The sequence below is a fragment of the Acomys minous genome (assembly GCF_964271855.1).
Source record: "Acomys minous genome assembly, chromosome: 4".
Taxonomy (NCBI): domain Eukaryota; kingdom Metazoa; phylum Chordata; class Mammalia; order Rodentia; family Muridae; genus Acomys; species Acomys minous.
Genome location: NC_140486.1, coordinates 98,694,544 through 98,718,571, shown reverse-complemented (window position 1 = coordinate 98,718,571; position 24,028 = coordinate 98,694,544). Strand labels below are relative to the sequence as shown.

The window sequence follows — 24,028 nt, the reverse complement described above, 5'->3', positions numbered from 1 at the left end:
ATATGGCTGGTGAGGATTGAAATCAGATTCCCCATCTTGTGTAGAAAGCCTTTTCCTGGCTGAGCAACCTCTGAGGCCCTTTCAACACCGATTCTTAAAGATTTGAGCTAGTATCTTTAATTATTGAATGTTACAATGTGATCAATTTGTTTTTTGAAAGATAGGCATAAAAGTGGGAGAATTACCACAAACCTACTCAAAAGAGGTGCCTTCATACAGGGATGCTGACATTAACCCCTGGAGGCTCAATTTTCTTAACCAATATGTTCTATTATAACTTATTAACCGAGCATATGTCACTTATAACCCGACTAACCAAAACAATAGGAAAAGAGGATTAAGGAACACAATAATAAAACCGTAAGGATATCAGTTCCAAGGAACGATTCTCTTGGCATTATCATCAGGATTTCTTCTGCTGGAACCTGGAGTAACTAGAACCCGGAATCTCAGCAGGAGCCAGAGGCCCAAAACCTTCCCTCGAATGGTTCATTCTAGGAGTGTCTCAAAGAGGAGCGATGAACAGCCAAAACAATCCCAAGTCCCCAAAGGCCCCACCTCCAGTTTGGGGCTCATTTATATATCTCCTCCCAGAGTCTGTTCAACGAGATCTTTTCAGCTGGCAACAATTAAGCTCCCACAGGAGGTGGTTGGTCTTCTAGTGAATTAACATCACCTGTTCTCTCACTAGACCATTCCGATCCCACATTTGGGATCATAAAAAAACAAGTTTATCTCTCCTTCAAACCTCAGAGTGAAGGCAAGCCAGAGGCTAAATGTTCATTGGTAAGCATGCTATAGTGGACTCAACTGAAGTGTGGTTTCATAAAATTCCGGATTAGTTTCAGTGTTAAGTTATCTTCATACATAAGAACTCCTGTATGCTTCCCTCTTGTAGAAAGCCTAAAACCATTACCCTTTCAGGTGGAATTGAGCTGTTGCTTAACCCCCCATTTTTCAGAAGGAGGAACTGAGATGCCATGGTGTTAACCCTCTCTCAAAATTATTCAAGGGACCCTAGGCTTATATGTTAATATGCTGATCATAAATCCTGCCTACTCGTACTTGTTTTGGAAACATTAAATGTTGTTTTTAAAGTTATTTTTATAACTATCCTATAAAGGTTCTTTCAGAGGAGGCTAAAGCTGATTTGGTTGTTCTAAATAAATTTAATGAAATCAAATAAATTTAAGAAATAAACCAGCTCCTCCCCCTCTCTCTGTCAGTTCACCTTTGGAATGACTGACACAGGTACTTCAGTGTCCATCTGGAGGACGTCCGCTGTCCAGCAGTGCTATACATGTGGGGCAGAGGAGACTGAGCTTCATCACTCAGGTAAATACTGTCAAATCATTGTGGAGAGTTGAGCCTCATTGGATCTATCCCGGGAAGAATACTATTAGCTCTATTTATAGCTAACTACTATTTTCTACCTAAGATCTGGTGTGATAAATTCAGCAAGTAACACTGAAAACAGCTCTTATGCCCAAGAGATGTAATTGGATTGTGTTATAGCATTAAAATATTAAAACAGGGTGCAAACTTTGTTAATGGTTCATTTCCATTTTCAGCTTCTGGATTGGAGGAAGCAATAGACACAGTTTTCCAACTGGGCAGATGAGTTCATTAGGTGGGCCAGTGACGGGCCTTTCTTGTGCACTTCTTGTTTGTGCCCTTAAAGCCAGGCACAGTAGCACACACCTATAATCCTGGCACTCTGGGAGGCAGAGGCAGGCAGATCTCTGTGAGTTTGAGGCCAGCCTAGTCTACAGAGTGAGTCCAGGACCGCCAAGGCTACACAGAGAAACTCTGTCTTGGAAAAACAAAACGAAACAAACAAAAACAAACAAACATACAAACAAGAGTTGCAAAGCCTTGATGAGTTTGAGACAATTCCAAGTGAATTTGTGGAATCAGTCTTTAAAAGAAAACTCTTTCCACTTCTATTTATGCTGCAACAGGGCACCACATTTAATGTTGGAGGCCTCCTGATTGCACAAGCAATGGGCTCCTTGCTTTTGCAATTAACCACTCACACCCTTGTTTTTCCTTACAACCCGAGAGGTTGATTATGTGATAGTAGGTATAGTAATTAGCACACATGAAAGGAGAAACTCAGCAGAGGCCTCCTAAGAGTATCCTTTTATGGAAAACTACAGACATGGACTAATTAGGTTGGGCAGAACAGGAGATGGCCCCCAACATGACCTATATCAAAATACACTGCCTGCAGTGTCATTGCTCTTATTGGGAAATCAAAATTGTTTTCCCACCAGGTTTTTGTAGGGACGACTCTCTGTTCTGTAAATGGCTTGATGAACTTCTCAGTTCTCAGTTGCATCCTCTTCACTAGAGGCCAAGGCTGTGGGATGCTTAAAATACCTAAAGGAACAAATTTTTTTGAATATAGCAGAAAGGAATATACAAAGGATAGTGCAGAGGAGTATTACAAAACTATGCCCACCCACAGATCTGAGGGCAGACGTAGCATGATTGCTGTGAGTTTGAGGCTAGCCTGGGCTACACAGTGAAACTATGATAAGCAAACAATTTGCATTACTTATCTACTCTAGCAACATAGCAAATTCAGGAAACGAAGGCAGGAAAAGAGAACACTTGAGAACTTTTAGCACAAGTACTTAGAAAAATTAGGTAAAATACTAAGACTATTACGAATATATCGTTTCAGTGCCAGGAAGGGAAGGGCAAATATCTGTCCATTCCTATAATTGCGAACACTCATAAGAAACTATTTGGATAATAAGTGCATTGACCAAAAGTAACTAAAGTGATAGTTAGAGAGAGAGTTACCTGTCGAGCATTAAAATGTCAATTTAGAGAAAAGGGAAGAATGAATATTAATTATATAATCCTAAGGAAAAAAAAAAAAGGAAGAATCTGAATAAGCCAAGCATTAGGTTAGAAATTAATAAACTGAAAAACAAATATGGTACAAGCTTTTAGTATTATCCTATTAGAACTAAGAAAATAGTATTTATATACATTTTTCTAATGTATATTGACTGAATCGGCTAAGACACTACACATACAAACACGGAGCCATCGTGATAGCATGCACAAGCCCTCAGAAGCTCAACCTAGACAAAAAGAGAGAGGAGGTGGCGATGATGGCTTGATAAGAGAGGAGCTGGGGCCATGAATATAATCAAACCACCCCGTGTGGAGTTCTCCCGGAAAGATTTTATTATTCACATACAGTGTTTTGTTTGTGTGGGCAATCAGCAGTTTACAAACCAGTAGAAGAGTTTTAAAAAATTGTTAGGTATGAGATAAGAATATGGAAACGAATCGTATTCCGTGTGTGAACAAGCCAGTGGAAGGTAATCAAAGGGAGGGCCTTTAACAATGTGGAAATAGCAATGTCGGTGAGAATCTGAGCAGGGGATGAGGAGCATTATAAGTCTGAAAATTCCTGTTAGGCAACGTGAAGCATCTTCTTTAGCTGTAGCATTGGCCCTGCAAGGATGGGGCGTCTCTCTTCTTTAATTTAAAATAACAATAATACCCCAACCAAATATACAACAGATCCTTACGAACACCCCAGGGAAATGTTTTTCCACTGAAAAGCAGAGGGCCCAGCCAAACTCTGTCTCAAGAAAAGAAATGAAAAAGGAAAAGAAGAGAAAAGGAGAGAAAAGAAAAGAAACAAAAAACCCAAACAGCCATAAATACAGCATAAAGTCTGGACATATAGGCTAGAATACTGACGACAAAATTAGACCCATCAGGAACAGAGGAACAGGGCCTAATGACAGATTTAACTCGGGGAGACAGCATATGACATAGGTGGCATAAAAAAAAAATTGATGTGGTATGTGTGTGTCTGTGTTTCTCTCTGTCTCTGTCTCTGTCTGTCTGTCTGTCTCTCTCCCTCTCCCCCCCCCCTCTCTCTCTCTGTGTGTGTGTGTGTATGTGTGTGTGTGTGTGTGTGTGTGTATGTGTGTGTGTGTGTGTGTGTGTGTGTGTGTGTGTGTGTGAATGAGTGATGGCACTGAGGGTGGTGGCACTTGCTGACAAGGCTGCCAATCTGAGTTTAATTCCTGGTCCTACATGGTAGAAGGAGAAAACCAGCTCCTACACACTATCCACTGGCCTCACTATGTACATCATGGTATGTGTGCTCTCCCCATACATTAAATCAATATTAAATCAATAAACACATGTTTACAAAAATCAGTGGAGGAAGGCTTGGCCAATTGAAAATAATTTTATAACCCACATAGGAAAAAAAAATAAAGCGAGATTCCCTTTTAATATAAAGAAACAAATTGCAGATGGATTTAGCAACAAAAGTTGAGATGAGAAGCTGGCAAAAGTCCACAAGGAACTGGAGGAAAGAGTTTCATAATATTATGATTGGAAGGATTTTTGAAATAAGATGAAAGAAAAATTGTATTCAAGCTAATGCTTCCTTTTAATGTCATGAACAAGGTACAATCGCATTGGTTTGATCGTGATACCATGGGCCTAGGCGTCTGGTGTTCAGTTTTCTGTGTGTTTTGCAGATATCACAAAGACTCATCGTCAGGAATAATGAAGACTAAAATTACCTCTGTGGATGTAGAATAGAGAGCAGGGCAGAATTGCTTGAGCCAGCCTGTTGTTCAGCCCTCTGCGCCCAGCTGTGATATTATTTATACTATGGGTAAGCACTTGCTTCTAGCCTTTTCCCAGTTCAGTTCAGGACACGGTGTTTTAACTATGCGGAGAGTGTACGGGACTGACTGCAGACAGAGTTATGACTAAGAAGTCCATTTGCCTCAGTCCTCCAGAGGCGTTTTCTCTCCCCTCTGAGATACCATGATGTAGTTTATTGGGCCCGTGACAAAATATCTCTTAGGGGTGGATGTTTTCCCATTTCCGTAAGATGACTTCCAGTCAGTGTGCCAATTTGCTGATGTGTATTGAGAATGCCTCTTTGGTGGTGAGTCAGCTTGTGAGTCTGAACAGACAAGCCCCCAAATAGTTTGATTGGTACTTAATTGATGCCTGACCCTATTTCACAATTCACCAAAGCTGACAGCTCAAACATCCCTAAGCAGGACTCTTAGATGAAGACCTCATTTTACCTGTGCATTTGCATATCTGAGAAACCATCCCTGGTGCATTTGCATATCTGAGAGAGCATCCAGGTGCATTTGGCTTCATGTCAGGGTCTGTCCTCTACAAAGACATTTTTGGATTTTACTAGGCCATCCAGCTCCAGACCAAGGGAAGGCTGAATTTATGGTTAACATATGGACAGTACTGAAGTAAGCCAGATCCTAGCTGCCCATGGATGAAAGGGGATGATGAAACTAATATACCGTGTGCCACTGCGAGATAGTCTCAACGCATACTGCAGGACTATCACTGAGGTTATTTCAGGATATGGTTGGTCTAGTATTGGCTTCATGAGTGTGAATGAAATCCCTGGCAGTTGCAGAAGGCAGAATGGCTTTTGTCTAAGTTTCCTGGCCCACTGTGGTTTTGATTCACAGCAGGGCTTATTGAATGGCTAATTTCAGTCGATTTTCATAAGCTAGTGTGGAAGTCTTTGGAAAAGTGCAGATGGTAGAGGACCTTTCAAGTCAACATGCCTGCTATCTGAAATTCTGAACCCCCCTTTAGCTCAATAGCTTGATCTGCCTGTGTCACACATACACTGCGGGCACGGCTCCAACGTTCTCAGACTACTATCATGCCTGTGGGGTCCCTCTGACTTCAACAACGTACCATCAGTCCTAAAGACACAAAGCTGACCCTACAGGATATGCTTTGCTTCTGCAAAGCTATAGAGAAAGGACCTGTCTGATGGTTTGGGTCCTACTTGCCTGGTGACCTACAGACTATTATCTTTAGTGTGCAGCTTTGAAAACCCAATTCTCAACCTCCAGTAGGATAGGGACAATTCTGAGGAGTAGCTTACTCTCTGCAATTTCTCTATGGGTTCATCCTATTTGCCTCTCAGTCCTGCTCCCCAGCCCTATTTGTGTCTCCTGGGAGCCTCTGCCTTGGATGTTACTTGTACACATATCTGATTCTAAGCATCACTTTCTGGAGAACCAGCCTGATGCATAAATGGTTTATTGGAGTTGAAGATGAGAAGGGTCTGGGCATTTGAGGTAACTAAAACCAAATCCACCCAGGGAAGGGTGAGGGGATGGGAGGAATGAAAGTCCTAATTAGAAAATCTGAACATCCCAAGAAAGATCTAGCCATTTAATAGCTCTGCCTCTGGACCGGGACTCTGTCTAGTTATTGGGTAATTTTCTTTGTTCTTGAGATTTATTTAGCTTGTGAAGACAGCCATGGCACTCCTTTCTTGAAGCTATGAGGTCTGCCATGGCATTTCTTTCTTGAAGCTATGCCCTTCCATTGCTCCGCTAGGTTTAAATAATTCTAAGCTTGAGCTTTTCTCCCATGATAGACTTTATGATCTCTGGCTTGCTCCACTACTTGTGAACACTTCCCAGATATCATCTGGTTTGTAAAAACACTGATGTTTTACAATGTTATAAACTCTCTCTACCAGTTAAGACTCCAGCCATCCGAGGGGGCATGCTATGGTCTTAGACTCACTTGAAGAATTTTCTCTTTGTTTATATATAGAAAACGTTAAAAGCCTGACTTGAAATGATAAACATCATTTCAAGATGGTGGTTTCTCTTTGGGAAGCAGAGGTGGGGGAGGATAGAGTCTGGAAGAGTTTGTGGGGACTCTGTCATAATGAACTATTAGTATTTATAATTATTGAGTTACATAATAGTACATTACATGTATTTAAGCTTACATAAATGTTATAAAAAGGAATTTCCTTAAGACGTTTGCAAGTGAGCAAGTGATGGGCTGGGAGGAGCCTGGAGGAGGAGAGATGTCATTTGCTAAGATGTATGGTCAGTTGGTTGGGGCATGGATGTTCCTGCACATATTCTAAATGTACAGAGCCCAGAGTAGTATGATACTCTGCAAGCTTACTCACTGATGGGAACTGCTCACATGTATTTTGCCAGCTATGGTGGCTGTCAGTTCTAGGAGACTATTTAAATTATTTGCAGTGTGAAAATAAGTATTCATATATAATAAATAAATAAATAAGTAATCATTTAAAATAAATAAAAAGATGTTCCACCACACAACAAGGACATATGCTCAACCATGTTCATAGCAGCCTTACTTGTAATAGCCAGAATCTGGAAACAATGTAGATGTCCCTCAGTTGAAGAATGGATAAAAAACAAAAACAAACAAACAAAAAAAAACTGTAGTACATTTACACTATGGAATACTACTCAGCTATTAAAAACAAGGAAATCATGAAATTTGCAGGCAAATGGGTCATCTGCTGCTGCTCTAACAGAATGTCTGAGACTAAGTGATATAAAATGAATAGAAAGAGAGTGGTTGAGGAGTCCAAGGCCAAGCAGCCAGCGTCTAGTGAGGGCTTTGTGCTGTTTTATCTCATGGTGGAAGGCAGAAGGACGATGAAAGAGAGCCATTGTAAAGAGATCATAACCTGTGAGTGGAACCCTCATGATCTAATCACCCCTTAAAGGCCCCACTTTCCAATATTATCATGTCAACAGTTGCACCTCCACGTGGCTTTTAGAGAGGGAATGAACATTCAAATCACTGTAACTCTCATATACAAGTCATCACCCATTTAGCACCATGTGTTCCAGTGACCATCGCTGTGGTCCAGGAGGGCCATGTGACCGTCATCTGTGACCTGAATCACTGGAGAGTCTCAGAACTTGTCTGTTCCCATCTGTCACTCCTAAGCATGTGACATGGCTATCCCTTGCTTTGTCCTAATTTTGGTTGAGTTTAGATTTCTGAATTTTGAAAGTCCTATTGGGAAAAGTGACCTATTTTCTTTGGAGAGCCTTTTGACCACTTTTGTGACTTTATGACAAAGAAGGGGGCCAAATATCTTTGTTAGTCATTGTTATTCTTTCTGGGATGCCTTCAGAAAACCATGCCCTGAACTATAAAATTTTTAAATAATACTCAATGATAGTGCTAATCAGGCTAGATGGTATTCAGTCACCTCTGACCTGAGAAATTCTTGAGGAACAATTCCAATTTTAAAAAAGCTGGCAGTTTATTTCTGACTAATCTTTTATTTAAAGTATTTCTTTTTCTTCCAAAGATGGGGATTTGCAAGCTATCTGTCACCAAGAGATTCTGAACCTAATGGAATAAATGCAGGTTCAGCATTAAACTCTGTGTTAGTGAGTCTGGTAAAGAATTTATTGAGGACTGAATGTACTCATCTGGGATGGAGCTGATTCAGAGAACAAGCCATTGACCTTGTTTTCAGAAAGGCCCCTTCCCCATGGCAAAGTTAGAAATGGATACAACTTACTTCAGTATAGTGCATGAAGACATGATAAAAAGTGTTTAAGTCACATTAGAATGCTAAACAGCTATTAATATCTACAGGATGGAAAAATAATTATCAAAATGATTTTACATTGAGTTCACGCTTAGACTTCCATTTGCCAGTTTAACTAAAATGTTATGATTTGCTAACAGGTGTTGAAAGAGAAAACTGTTAGTGGTGCCTGCCATAAGATTTAGAGGTTATAAAAATTCCAACATAGTTTACATTTTTCTATGGCACTAAGACATTTTTGAAGGCAAGAAAATGCTTCCCCTTAAACCAAGTAACCATTTGCCTAGACAATGACTTACAGTCAAAGCCTTTACTCTAAGCTCAACTCCCACTGGTGAATCAGAGTGTGTCCATCCACCCTTTGGTCCGGATGTGTACCTGTCCTTCTGGCTGACATCCTCTTCCCATCCTCCATCCTTTGGGCTAGCATAAGCTGCTTGTCAATATGAGTTTCCACTTGTTTCTTGCTGAGGAATGCCTCTAAGCATAAGTTAATTTCTCCAGTTACCCTAGACTCCTTCCCATGTCTCATGACAGGCACGCTTTACGAAGTTGCCTCTCTTTATCTGATATCCCACAGCAGAAGTCGTAGAGACACCACTGAGTGGAGGCCTCCATTGATATCAGTGTATATATATATATATATGTCATTTGCCTCCGGGATTTGTTTGTTCCATGTTCACAGGCTCACTGATGAATGCTAGATTAAAACTTGCTTGCATCTCTTTGAAGGAGAATGAGTTTCAATTCATTTTTTTTCAAAGTTAGAATAGATAGATATCAATGGTTTGTTTTTAACACATGATGGAAATGTCTCATAAAACTTGCTATAGATGCTATTCAGGGGAACTGCTAATACTTTCACCAAGTTTATGGTTTTCTGTGTCTTAGTTATTTTTTTTTATTGCTGTGAAAATGCATCATGAGTAAGACAACTTATAAAAGAATTGATTGATTGAGTGCTTGCTCTCAGTTTCAGAGTGGGGGGTCCATGACTGTAATGGAAAGAGCATGGCAACAGCAGGTAGATGTGGTGCTGGAGCAGCAGCTGAGGGCTTGCATCTGTTCTACAAACCTGATGCAGAGAGAGAGAGGGCAGGGGGAGACTGGGTCTGGATGGGCTTTTGAAGCCACAATTCCAACTCTGATGGCATACCTCTTCCTTCAAGGTCACACTTCTTAATTTTTCCCAAAATAGTTCAGCCAACTAGGGATTATGTGTTCAAATATATAAGCCCGTGGGACCATCTCATTCAAACACTTTGACTCTGTGCAAAGAGGAGTATTAGATACACACTAAGAAACACTTTTTGGAAATAAAAAAAAAATCTACAAAATCCAACAGAATATATTAGAAAGGTAATTTCTTTTAAAATATTTTATTAATTTATTCATATTACATCTCAATTGTTAGTCAATCCTTTGTATCCTCCCATTCCTCCCTCCCTCCTGCTTCCCCCCATAAAGATAATTTCTGTTAGTGACATATAGCTTCACTCTGCAGCTCCTTATTAGTCATAATCAGTCCATAGAAAATTGACATTGGATTCATTAGATATATAATATTTGATAGTGGGTAAAGAGGTTACATTGACTCCCAACACAGTGCATTCTGCTGCAGGAGACTATTGATCTGGACTTCTGACGATTGAAATATATAGATGATAAGTGGAGGCCGCTCCAGCCCAGAAAGCAACCAGGCTAACTGTAGATCTTCACCTCTTCCTCCTTTCCTTTAATTCCTATCCCCCCTGTCTCTTCCCCAGCTCTGTAGCAGACCCCTGTGGCCTCCCCTTCCCATCTGTGCCAAACTTCGGTGGGATCACCCAGAACTTACCCTCCAAATTCCCTTCTTCCTATTCATCACTTTATTTCAGCCCCCACCTCCAGCAGGTGTTCCCTAGGAACCAGCCAGCCAAGCGTGCCAGAGAAGCCAGGAGGCAGCGAAACAGGCTGGCTAGCTTCACATCTTTATGCTCCCTCCTCTCCTCCATAGCCAATCCTTCAGCCTCCACCCCAGCTCTGTAGCTGTAATGAGATCCTGGTGGAACATCCTGCTTTCTTCCCTCCTGTGGACCCCCTCAGCACTTCTTTTCCTAGCCCACTCCCATTCCTAAGTGTCAGATCTCAATACCCAGAAACACATTCTTCCCCGAAAATCCAGTGGCCACACCTACCAGGAGCCTAGGATAATTCCTTACCAGGCAACACAAAACTACCACACTTTCCTAAGAACCAGGAAGGAAACAGAAGCTAGGGAACAAAATAGCTACCCAACAAAGACAAGATCTGATAGCAACACTGATGACTGTAATCATCCCAAACCCAGATGCCTAGATGCCAATGTAAAAACATAATCAATACCAGCCAAGACAAAATCTTCATCAGAGCCCAGCACCCCTTCCACCACTGTGTCCTGAGAACTGCAACATGGCTGAAGCACCAGATAAAGATATTAGTATAGCCTTTGTGGGTGTGACAGAGGTCCTCAAAGAGGAAATGAATACATTCTTTAAAGAAATCTATGAAAACACATACAAAAAGTGGAAGGAAATGAATGAAACAACTTAAGACCTGAAAATGGAAATAGAATCAATAAAGGAAATCAAACTGGAGCCGGCCACGGTGGTACACACCTCTAATCCCAGCACTCAGGAGGCAGAGGCAGGTGGATCTTTGAGTTTAAGGCCAGCCTAGTCTACAGAGTGAGTACAGGACATACAGGGCTGTTATACAGAGAAACTCTGTCTCTAAAAACCAAAAACCAACCAACCAACCAACAAACAAACAACAATAAAAAACCAAACAAAAACAAAAAAGAAAGAAAGAAAGAAAGAAAGAAAGAAAACAAATCTGAGGAAAATCTGAAAATGCAAAATTTAGGAGCTCAAACAGGAACCTCAGAGGCAATGCTTACCAATAGACTACATGAGATAGAAGAAAGAATTTCAGGCATTGAAAGAAATGATAAAAGAAATTGATAGCTCAGTCAAAGGAAATGTAAAAATCTAAAAAACTCCCAACATAAAATATTCAGGTAATATTGGACACCATGAAAAGATCAAATCTAAGAATAATAGGAAAGAGGAAGGAGAAGAAATACAGGTCAAAGATCCTGAAAATATTTTCAACAAAGTCAGAGAAAAAAAATGTCCTAATCTAAAGAAGGAGATGCCTATACAAATACAAGAATCATACAGAACACCAAAGAAATTGGACCAGAAAAGAAATTCCCCTAGGCACATGATAATTTAAATGCTAAACATGCAGAATAAAGAAAGAATATTAAAATAGACTAGGTAACATAGAAAGGCAGGACTATTAGAATAATGCCTTATCTCTCTACAGAGCTTCTAAAAGCCAGAAGGGCCTGGACAGATGTTCTATAGACCACAAGTGCCAGCCCAGGCTACTATACCCAGCAAAACTTTCAACCACAACAGATGGAATAATCAAGATTTTCCATGGTAAAACTAAATTTAAGCACTATCTGTCTACCAGTCCAATCCTACAGAAAGCACTGGAAGGAGAACTCCAACCTAAAGAACTCCAATCTAACCACACTCCCCAAAACACAAGGGATAAATAACCCCAGACCAGCAAATAAAAAGATGGGAAAAAATCCACAGCACAATAACAAGAGAACAGGAATCAACAAATGTGCTGATTGATATCTCTCAACATCAATGATCTCAATTCCTCAACAAAAAGACACAGACTAACAGAATGGATAAGAAAAGGAGGGGCTGGAGAGATGGCTCAGCGGTTAAGAGCACTGACTGCTCTTCCAGAGGTCATGAGTTCAATTCCCAGCAACCACATGGTGGCTCACAACCATCTATAATGAGATCTGATGCCCTCCTCTGGCCAGCAGGTGTACATGTAGGCAGAGCTCTGTATACATAATAATAAATAAATAAATCTTAAAAAAAAAAGAAAAGAAAAGGAGATCCATTCTTCTGCTGTATCCAAGAAATGTATCTTAACACCAAGAATAGACATTACTCCAAGGTAAAAGGGATGAAAAAATAGTATTCCCTAGCAAATGGAGAGAATCAAGTTTGTGTAGCGATTTTAATATCTGATAAAAGAGAGTTCAAACCAAACCTACTCAGAAGAGATGGAGAAGGACACATCATACTCATCCAAGGAAAATCCACCAAGAAGACAGTGCAGTTCTTAACATCTGTGCACTCAACACAAGGGCATCTAAGTTCAGAAAAGAAATACTATTACAGTTTAAAATCACATATTGACCCTCACACACTCATAGCGGGACAGTTTAATACCTCACTCCTGCCAATAATTAGCTCGTCTAGACAAAAATTAAACAGAGAAATGTTGGAGCTAACACATTATAAACCAAATGGACATAACTGATATCTGCAGAACATTTCACCCAAACACAAAAGAACATACCTTCTTCTCAGCACCTCATGGAAGTTCCTATAAAATTGACCACATATTCAGACACAAAGCAAGACTTAACAGACTGAAGAGAATTAAAACAACACCCTATGCCCTACCTGACTACCATGGATTGAAGTTGGAAAGTAACAACAACAAACACAACAGAAGGCTTACAAACTCATGGAAACTAAACAACTGAAAGAAAAATCAGACAGAACTTAAGAAAGAAATCAGAGACTTTCCAGAATTGAATGAAAATGAATACACAACATACCCAGACTTATGGGACACAATGAAGGCTGTTTGAAGAGGTGTGTTCATAGTAGTAAGTGCCTACATAGAGAGAGGAGAGAGAGAGAGAGAGAGAGAGAGAGAGAGAGAGAGAGAGAGAGAGAGAGAGAGAGAGAGAGAGAGAGAGAGAGAGAGAGAGAGAGAGAGAGAGAGAGAGAGAGAGAGAGAGAGAGAGAATAAAAAGACAGAGAAAAAAGGAAGGAAGGAATAAAGAAGAAAGGAAGAAAAAAAAATCCTACCACTACCACCAGGAGCAGCAACAACAAACTGGAAAGCTCTTATCCTAGTAACTTAATGGCATACTGGAAACCTCTAGAAAAAAAAAAGAAGAAATCACAGCCAAGCAGAATAGACAGCAAGAAATAAACAAACTGAAAGTGAAATAAATAAAATAGAAAAACAAAACCCCAAAACAACAATAACAAAAAGAAATTACAAAGAATTAATGAAACAAAGAGTTGGTTCTTTGCGAAAATCAACAAGATTGACACAATCCATTATCCAAGTTAACAAAAAAGTGAATAGAGAATATGGAAATTAACAGAATTAAAAGTGAAAAGGAAGCATTACAACGGATATCAAGTAAATTCAGAGAATCATATTGACATATTTTAAAAACCTGTACTCCATCAACTTAAAAAATGTAAAAGAAAAAAATAATTTTCCCAATACATACCACTTAGCAACGGTAAATCAAGATCAGATAAGCAATTTCAACACATCTAAAACCCCAGTGAAATAGAAGCATTTTTAAAAGTCTCCCAACCAATAAAAACCTAGGGCCTTATGGTTTTAGCACAGAATTCTACCAGACTTTCCAAGATAAGCTAATGCTCCCTATGAGCATATAAAGGGGGAGGAAGTCCCCCCTCAGGCACAGTCATAGGGGAGGGGAGTAAGGGGAAAATGGGAGGGAGGGAGGAATGGGAGGATACAAGGGATGGGATAACCATTGAGATGTAACAAGAATAAATTAATTTAAAAAAACATAAGCTAATGCCAATACACCACAAACTAGTCTATAAAATAGAAACAGAAGAAACATTATCCACCTACTTTTATAAAGCTATGCTTACCTTGATAACCAAACTACATAAGCACTCAACAAAAAAAGAGACTTACAGACCAAATTTCCTTATGAACATTGATAAAAAATACTCAATAAAATACTTACAAACTAATTGCAAGAACACATAAAAAAGATCATCCTCTATTATCAAGTAGGTGTCATCCAAGAGTTGCAGGGATGAATCAACACACATAAACTGATAAATGTAATCCACAATGTAAACAAACTGAAAAACAAAAATCACGCAATTATCTCACTAGATGCAGAAACGGCCTTTGACAAAATGCAACACCCCTTCATGACAAAATTCCTGGAGAGATTAGGGATAAAAAAAAAACACCCCTCAACATAAGAAAGGCAGTTTACAGCAATCCCACAGTCAACATCAACTCAAATAGAGAGAAGCACAAAGCAGTTTCGCTAAAATCAGCAGGAAAGTGGATAACTTTCTTCAAACCTATTCAATACAGTACTTGTCTTCTTAGCAACAGCAGTAAGACAACTGAAGGAGATTAAGGGATACAAATCAGAATGGAAAAAGTCAAAGCTTCTTTATCTGATATGATAGTATACATAAGTGACTCTACCAATTTCACTGGGAAACTGCTACCGATGATAAACACTTTCAATGAAGTGGATGGATACAAAATTAACTCACAAAAGTCAGTAGCTCACCTGGATGCAAACAACAAACATCCTGAGAAAAGGATCAGGGAAACAACATCCTTTACAATAGCTTCAAAAAATGTCAAACATCCCAGGATAACTCTAGATGAGGAAGTGAAAGACTTGTATAATAAAACTTTAAGACACTGAAGAAGGAAACTGAAGAAGGTATCAGAAGATAGAAGGATCTCCCATGTTCATGGATCAGAAAGGTTGATATAGGGAAAATGACCATCTTACCCAATACAATGTACAGATCAAGTGAAATCCCTATCAACATTCCAACACAGTTCTTTACAGCACTTGAAAGGACAATTTTCAGCTTGATATGAATACTCAGGAAACCCAGGAGAGCTAAGAACAATCCTGGATAACGATAGAAGTGCTGGAAGTATCACCATCACCAACCTTAAATTGTACTACAGAGCGATAGTAATTAAAAAAAAAACATGGTATTTACACCAAACAAACAAACAACAATAACAACAACAGCAACAACAACAAAAACCAAACCAAAAAACCAATGATCAATGGAATCAAGTAAATAACCCAGACTCAAATTCATACTCCCACAGACTCCTGATTTTTGATAAAGAAGCCAGAAATACACACAGGAAAAATGACAGCATCTCCAACAAAAGGTGCTTGTCAACCTGATGTAGGAGAATAATAATAGAGCCTTACTTATCACCCTGCAGAAAACTTCACTCCAAGTAGATCAGAGCCTCAACCTAAAACCAGATACACTGAACCCAGTAGAAAAGAAAGTGGGGAATAGTCTTGAACTCATTGGGACAGGAGACAATGTCTAAACAGAACACCAGCAGCTCAAGCTCTAAGATCATCAGTTAATAAATGGGTCCTCATGAAACTGAAAAGCTTCTACACCCTCAAAGGATACAATTCTTTGAACAAAGCAGCAGCCTACAGAAACTATTTTTACCAATTACTCATCAGATAGAAGGCAAGTATTTAAAGTATATAAAGAACTCAAAAGCCAGATATCAAGAAAACAAATAGCCTAAGTTTAACAATGGGGTACAGATAAACAGAATTCTCAAGCGTAAACATAAATGAACGAGAAACACTTAAAAAATGTTTAAAATCCTTAGTCATCAGGGATATGCAAATCAGAATTACTTTGAGATTTCATCTTACACCCGACAGAATGGCTAAGATCCATATAACAAATGGCAGATCATGTTGGCAAAGATGTGGAGCCAGGGGAACAGCTGGCCATTGCTGGTGAGACTGCAAACTTGTGCAGCCACCATGCCAGTCAGTGTGGTGGTTCCTCAGAGAGACGGGAATTGATCAACCTCAAGACATAGCTACTCTGCTCTTGGCCATATACCCAAAGACCATTTTATCGTACTTTGGAGACATTGCTTAATCATAATCATTGCTGCTCTATTAATAAAACCAAGAAACTGGAAATAACCTAGACGTCCCTCAACAGAAGAATGGGTAAAGAAAATGTGGTATATTTACACAATGAACTATCACTCAGCCATTAAAACATGAAATTTGCAAGTAAGTGGTTGAAAGTAGGAAAAAAATATCCTAAGTTTGGTAACCTAGACAGAAAAGAGAAATATGGTATACATTCACATATATGAATAAGCCCTGGAATGACATTATGAGACAAAGAACTTCCAGAGATACCAATGATTTCATTCATTTCCTGTCAGGCGTCTACTGCTGGGCATGCATCCTACCTGTAAGAATGATTTGTTTCCCCAATGAGACTCCCTTGGAAAAAACTAAATTTTTATTTGCAAGTGATTATCAATTAGAGAGTGCTTCTGATATAAGGTTGGGGTAGAAACTGATAACCAAGTCACAATCCATAGAGCAACAGAGGTTAGGTATGGAGTAACGGACTGGCAGATACATACAGACCTCATTAGGGAAGGAAAACAGAATAGATAGCTCTGCATAGATCATGGGTGGGGTGGGGAGGAGAACTGGAGTGGGAGGATCAAGTGGGAAGAGCGAGAGAAGAGGGTGATGAGAGGAAATATGAGGAAAGGCAGCTAAAATAAGGGCCATTTGAGGGGTAGTATGGAAACCTAATTCCATCTATAGCTTCCTAGACTATATGCACATATGAAGGCAATCTAAATGGCATCACTAAATAATGTGAAAGACAGAGCCCCAACTGGTTATGTAGTCATCAAATGAAGCTTCCAGCAATGGGATTGGGTAACTTCTAATTGGGTTGTTGGCCAAAGGAGCCCCATGGGAGGCCCTAAACAACCCCAGCTATTATCAAGACTATAGGTTGCTCTCTACAAACTGACAGCAAGACCCTCTTGCTGAAGATGACACCCACACAACTCACTGAACATGGAGAAGCTGAGCTGGTGTTTATATAGAGCTTTCACCTCTACATTCTAGTGTCTTTGGTATAGGAAAGTACTCTAGTGTCTTTGGTATAGGAAAGTACATATTCCCAAGGGCCCAAACCTTTTGACCTACAGTGGTGTCCTGACTGCGATATATACCAATGCAATGCAAGCACATAATTTATTTTTTAATTTTAATTTTGTTTATGTAAAATTTATCTTCTCCCTTTTTACCCTACAGGTCCTTTGCATGTTTACAGGTCCGGTCCAATTTAATGTTTTGACGCGTTTATGAGTATATGAATGAGTGGGTCTGCACATCTATATCTGCTTCTTGGGCCTTTTCTTGTTCTGTTTTGTGTTATTCTGATGTGTTATTGTCTTATCTGATTAATTACTTGCTTTCTAATGGGAGACAGAAAGGGGTTGGGCAGATCCAGATGGGAGGAGAAACCATAATCAAGATAGATTATATAATAAAAAAGCTATTTTCAATAAAAGAAATAAAAAAGAAGAGCTATGACAGGGGCACTAATGTTCAAATCCTCTATTGCTCCTCTACATTTCTTTGTCCCCTCTTATAGGCAGCCTATGGCCAGCTCTGGCCAATGCCCTGTGATTCAGCGTGATTCTAGTCAGTGCAGATTTAAGGGTGAGCTTGTATTGTCCATGTTGTCCACCCATGGTCTGGCACTCTTGAGTACCATATGCCCGTAGTCATGGTGATATTACCTAGCACCTTTAGGGAGGGTGCAGCAGCAGGTCTCCAGCACTATACTGTGCTGGGCATCCCATGAGAGACACATTAATCTTACTATGTTGAGGTCTTCGTTTTGTCAGCATTCTTTGTTCAGTTCAAGCACTTTATTCATAGAAATGTTTCTGAGCTTCTTTTAACATACCATAGGAATGTCAAATGTAGACATTATACAATGTATACATCCCTCTGCATGGAAAAGGGAGGAAGTATGTCATATCTGAGTTTACAAAAAAAAAAAATCTCATTGTTGAACAATCTGTCCTTATGTGCACATGTTAGACAGATAATGAAATTAATAAGAAAAACCCTCAAGAAGGCAAATTATGAATAGAAAATGCTGTCTGATTTGTCTTCTTTTCTAAATATATCGTGCAGATGTAAAGGCACCTGGTCATCTTAGGAATCAAAATTGTGGTGGTCTGATGTGGGGATTTAGCAGTGGGGGCCATTCCCCTGCAGCTGTTTCTGATGCACAGTTCATTGTCTGTCTCAATTAGAAACTTCTCGTTTGCGGTACCATTTCCTCCTCTGTGGTTGATTTGATCAAACGTCCTATTGTTTAAGCCCAAAACATAGCTTTACCAAATCAGCCGCAGTATTGTTCAAAGCTCCTTGATCGTCACATTATTCTTCACCAATGCTCACAATGCTAATATCTGCAAAGAGCCCCTGAATCTCTAATGAAGCTTTTCAAATCCACTCGACTACAAGTAGTCTGTGAACACAGCTTTCTTCCTTTTACTTTGTTTTTTTTTTCTAAAAAGAAAGGCAAAATGATTCAGTCCTGTATGGATCATGACAATACCAAACAGATGCAAATAAATATTAAAGTAATATATTTTTCGTGTTGGATCATAGCCCAAATTCTTTGCCCCAGAAAATTACCCAAATGCTCTGGTGCACATGTGGTTTATATTTAAGGTGTAATGAGCTGTTCAAATAGAGAAGGGCAGGCAATCATATTAAAAATAAACATCAAATTTTAACAAAGACACATCCACTTAGATTGCAAATAGCTCTAATGGTTTCAGTTTATTGCAGCTACTTCAGCATGTAGTGTCTTTGATTGGAAGGCAGTTTCCAGTTTCACTGTCTCCTAGTGAAGCTGAAAAGGTTGCTGGGTATCATTCTTTTATGATATAATTGTTCAACTGTGATCATATTGCCAGAGTGAGCTCAGTCTATAACGAGAGGGTAGAAACAAGAGTAGTCTAGAGAAGAAAATGGGATGTGAACATCTGAGATTGTCTGACTAAGGCTCATGACCCCATCCATCTACTGAAGTTCATCTTTTTGTGATATACACAGTGATAGGACTTCCTGACTAGCCTTGTGGTGTTCTACTCTGTACGCTGATGTCATTGTGTGATGCATCGCTGTTCAGAAAGTCTAAAGAAAAGCAACTGGTATAACCTGCTCTCCTTATCTAAGATTTATAGATACCTACAAATCATGTTCTGTCTCTGTAGAACACACGCGCGCGCACACACACCACACACACACACACACACACACACACACACACACACACACACACGAGAGAGAGACAGAGAGAGAGAGAGAGACAGACGGACAGGGAATTTATCTTCCTTTTTTTTTCCTCAGTGGCTGACTCTTATAGCCAGGAGAGTGTTCTCATTTCAAAGAATTGTGTGTGTGTGTGTGTATGTGTGTGTGTGTGTGTGTGTGTGTGTGTGTGTGTGTGTGTGTGTGAGAGAGAGAGAGAGAGAGAGATCATTGTATCTCTTAGGGTTCCACTGAGCTCCTATGTTCAGTTTATAAGCTATAAGATGTTATCTTCCTCTTGGGCCTTCTAAGTTTTAGCAGATAAAGTGCCAACCAATCTTGCAATGGAGTAACTAACCACTGACTTTTATATTGCCTAAGGTCTGGTCATTGGCAACACCACCTGCCTCTTTGCTGGCTAGAGAATGAGGCAGTAATGGTATGTTCCACCCAGGCTCAATCCATTTGACTGGCAGCTGTCCAACAGGCTACATCCACACAAAGACTCAAAGTCAAGTGGTATTCTCCAGGCTGTGTAACATCAGTCAGTGCATCAACCACATCTTCAAATTAGTCACTGGCCTTAATGTTTACTTTGTTTAGACTGAACATGAAGGTGAGCCTGGTTTTTTTTTTTTTCCTCATCTCAGAAATCATTTTGAAGCCTCCTTTAAATTTTCATATTTCTTGTGGGCTTTCATTTATGCAAATTAGGTACTTACCCCCTGCTTTAACTTATGCAAATTAGATACTTTCCCCACCTACTGTGATCTTTAATTTTAGTTGCCAACTAGGTTAGATCTAGAAACAGCGAAGAGACATGCACCTGGACTGATATGTGAGAGTAATTCATGGAAGTATTAGCAGAGGAGAAGAAGACACTTATTGAGGAAGAACATCAATTTCTAATCCTGGCTCCAATATAAACAGATCTGAGAGAAAAGGAACATTGCTGTGATTTGCCAGCCCTCACATCTTGCTGGTGAGTGCATCTACTGTGTTGCTACTGTCTCCATTGCTGTCGTCCTTCACTGACATCAGGAATGCTTCAGGCATTCGCCGAGAGACTGGGACTACTGTGGGATCCAGCCCTGAGGATGGAGCTACTACACAGTTGGTTCTCAGCCTCTACAACACATAAACTACTGTTGTTGGACTACCCAGCCTGTATCATGAAAGCCAATCTAATAAATCTCCTTCATTTGATCAGTTTTCTTCCTCCACAGAACCTTGGCTAGTACTAATTATGGGGCCAGGAACAGATATGGTTGTTTAGTGAACTTGATGTTATCTGGAGCTAGCTCCCAACTCAATGAAACCTATCATTATTAAGGACTTTTCTGGTAGGATGGAAAGTCCTGGTAATTCGTAGTGTGTAATGGATAAAGAACTGTGTAAGAAAAATTCATCTGAAGCTCCTAATTCACCTCCTGTGAGGAGCATGGAATGTAGTGACTCTATAAATAAAACTTTTAATCTTTTGTGGAGAAGCCAAGAATATGCTCATCTCTGGATACATTAAACAACAGCAACAGCAGAAACAACAACAACAACAAAAAGAATGAGCCAGAGATAAAGCTTCCCAGGTCCAGATACGTGTAAACAAGATAGTGATTTCTAAGTGAATCTTGGCAGGAAATCTCTCTAGCAACCAGAGGACTCAAGTTACCAAACTCAAACCCAGTGACTGACTTACTTACAGCACAAGCTTAAAGTCTTAGACTTGAAAGGTTCCAGAAGTTACAGTGAAGACACTGGTTATAAAAGAGTGAGATCTGGGAAGCTGAGATGAAGATGTGTGGGAGGAGCCTGATGAAGCTGAGGACTTTAAACTCTCAGAATCTTGTGAGCCAACCTTGGCAGTGGATGCATACCTACCCCTACCCCCTGGAGTACCACCATCTCTGCCTTTGCCTGGGAGAATTAATCCTACATTGTCTGTGGACCCGGAGGGAGATGTCTAGCAAGGCAATGCTGATTGTGTGTGTGTGTGTGTGTGTGTGTGTGTGTGTGTGTGTGTGTGTGTGTGTAGGGAGATCTGAAAGATGTTAGTCTGAAGCAGAGGTAGGGAAACAGAAATGATTCTGAGATTCTATCTTACACTCATCTAAATGGTTAAGATAAAAAAAAAACTCAAGTGACACTATATGGTGGTGAGGATGTAAAGAAAGCAGAACACTCATCCATTCAACCGCTCTGGAAATCAATTTGGCTGTTCCTTAGAAAAGTGAGAATAGTTCTGCCTCAAGACCCAGCTATTCCACTTCTGGGCATATACCCAAAAGATGCTCCACCATACAACAAGGACATTTGCTAGACTATATTCATAGCAGCCTTATTCGTAATAGTCAGAATCTGGAAAAAACCTAGATGTCCCTCAACTAAAGAATGGACAAGAAAACTGTGGTACGTTTACACAATGGAATACTACTCAGCCATTAAAAACAAAGACACCATGAAAATTTCAGGCAAACGGGTGGAACTAGAAAAGATCATCCTGAGTGAGGTAATCCACACCCAGAAAGACATATATGGTATGTACTCACTTGGAAGTGGATATTAGCCGTAAAGTACAAGATAACCATTCAATAATCCACAGACCCAAAGAAGCTAAGTAAGAAGGAGAGCCCAAGGGAGGATGCTTGAATCTCATTCAGAAGGAGAAATAAAGTAGCCAGTGGAGGTGGATGGAGGGAGGGAACTGGGTAGAAGAGGATATGATGAGAGGAGCAGAGGTGGGGATTAGGATAGGGAGAGCAGGGGAGAGATGGCCTGGTGAGAGAATGAAAAAAATCAAAGATGGGGGGCATTTCTGGGACTGGCCAGAGACCCGGGATAGAGAGGACCTGAGAAGCCTATGGGGGTCACCCTGGCTGAGACGCCTAGCAGCAGGGGATATGGAGCCTGAACTGGCCACATCTTGTGACCAGACAGGACTTCCAGTGGAGGAATAAGGACACAACACACCCACCAAACCTTTGACACAACATTTGTCCTGCCTACAAGATGTGCAGGGACAAAGATGACTGAGGGAACGGCCAACCGAAGACTGGTCCTACTTGAGACCCGTCCCCATGGGAGAGAACCAACCCCTGACACTACTAATGTTACTCTGCTATGCTTGTAGATAGGAGCCTAACTCCTCCGAGAGGCTTCACCCAGCAGCTGATGGAAACAGATGCAGAGACCCACAGCCAAACATTAGACAGAGCTCGGGGAGTCCTATGGAAGAGTTGGGGGAGTGACTGAAGAAGCTAGAGGGGTCTAGGATTCCACAAGGAGACCTACAGAGTCAACTAACCCATGGGAGCCCAGAGAGACTGAACCAACAACCAAAGAGCATACACGGAGTGGTCCTAGGCCCCCTGCAAATATGCAGCAGATGTGCAGCTTGGTCTTCATGGGGGCTCCCCAGCAACTGGCGTGGCGGCCTTCTTTGACTCTGAGGACTGCCTTAGAATCCCTTTCCCCCAACTGGGCTGCCTTGTCTGGCTTCAGTGGGAGAGGATACACCTAGTCCTGGAGGGACTTAATGAGCCAGGGTGGGTTGGTATCAACTGGGAACTTCCCCCTTCTTTGAGGAGAAGGAGAGGGGAAAATGGGAGGAAGGGTGTGTGAGCAGAGGGGACTTGAATGAGAGGAGGAGGGCTTTGACCAGGATGTAAAGTGAATAAATATATAAATTAAAAAACTTTAAAGGCAATTTTATAGCAATATTTTAAAGATTCTTTTATAATACCATGAGATGATGAATGCTACCTGCCCATTACCAGGAAGTGGAAAAAGAAAGTTTCCTTTACTTGTTACTTACTAAATATTATTGTCTATGCTGTGTTTTCCAGTTTTTCCTCGTGTGACAGTGTGTGTGTGTGTGTGTGTGTGTGTGTGTGTGTGTGTGTGTGTGTGTGTGTCTAAAGCAGTAGCTCATTAAAGGGAATCTGAAGCTTCCAGAAGCAGTTAGAGGCGACACTGTTCTTCCCTCTCCTACATTTTATGTTCAGTCTTTACCTCATTGTAATGACTACTGCAACAGAAGAGCCCTGTTACATAGGCACTGGAGGCAGCCATGGCATCCTGGGAACTTGTGAGAACAGGAACGTTCCATAAGGTCCCTCACCTCCCCAGTCAGAATCTGCATCTCTACAAACCCCTGGCGATTCATCTGCCTGTGAAGGTTAAAAAGTGATGTCCTATGTTGATGAAGTCTCACCTGCTGTGATCTATATAATAGAAGTGTGTGTGTGTGTGTGTGTGTGTGTGTGTGTGTGTGTGTGTGTGTTTGTACAAGCAACAAAAATGTCTATTAGCAGGGAACAAATAATAAATCATGTCACAGTCACAAGGTGGAACACAAGGCAGCGTGACTCCTGTTTTTCAGTATTGTTTATCATCCCAATGCTGCCCTAGGGCCTTCCTTTTTATTACAGAAGACCCACCGACATGCTGTATTAAATGGAAGGAGATCTGCCACAAGTAAGTTATCTAACAAAGCCTATGCTTGTGGCATAGAAATCGCTAAGGATAAATTTTTAAATTTTTTCAGTAAAATATATATTATATAATTATCCATGATAACTTCT

General features: G+C 40.4%; 1 long non-coding RNA gene across 1 annotated transcript; it reads left to right on the top strand.

Annotated features, from left to right (window-relative positions):
• Positions 1-1,220: 1,220 nt before the first annotated feature.
• Positions 1,221-23,924, top strand: LOC311595420. Its single transcript, XR_014778439.1, has 3 exons — positions 1,221-1,335; positions 4,527-4,666; positions 23,876-23,924. It is a non-coding gene; the product is annotated as an uncharacterized lncRNA (long non-coding RNA).
• The last annotated feature ends 104 nt before the right edge of the window (positions 23,925-24,028 follow it).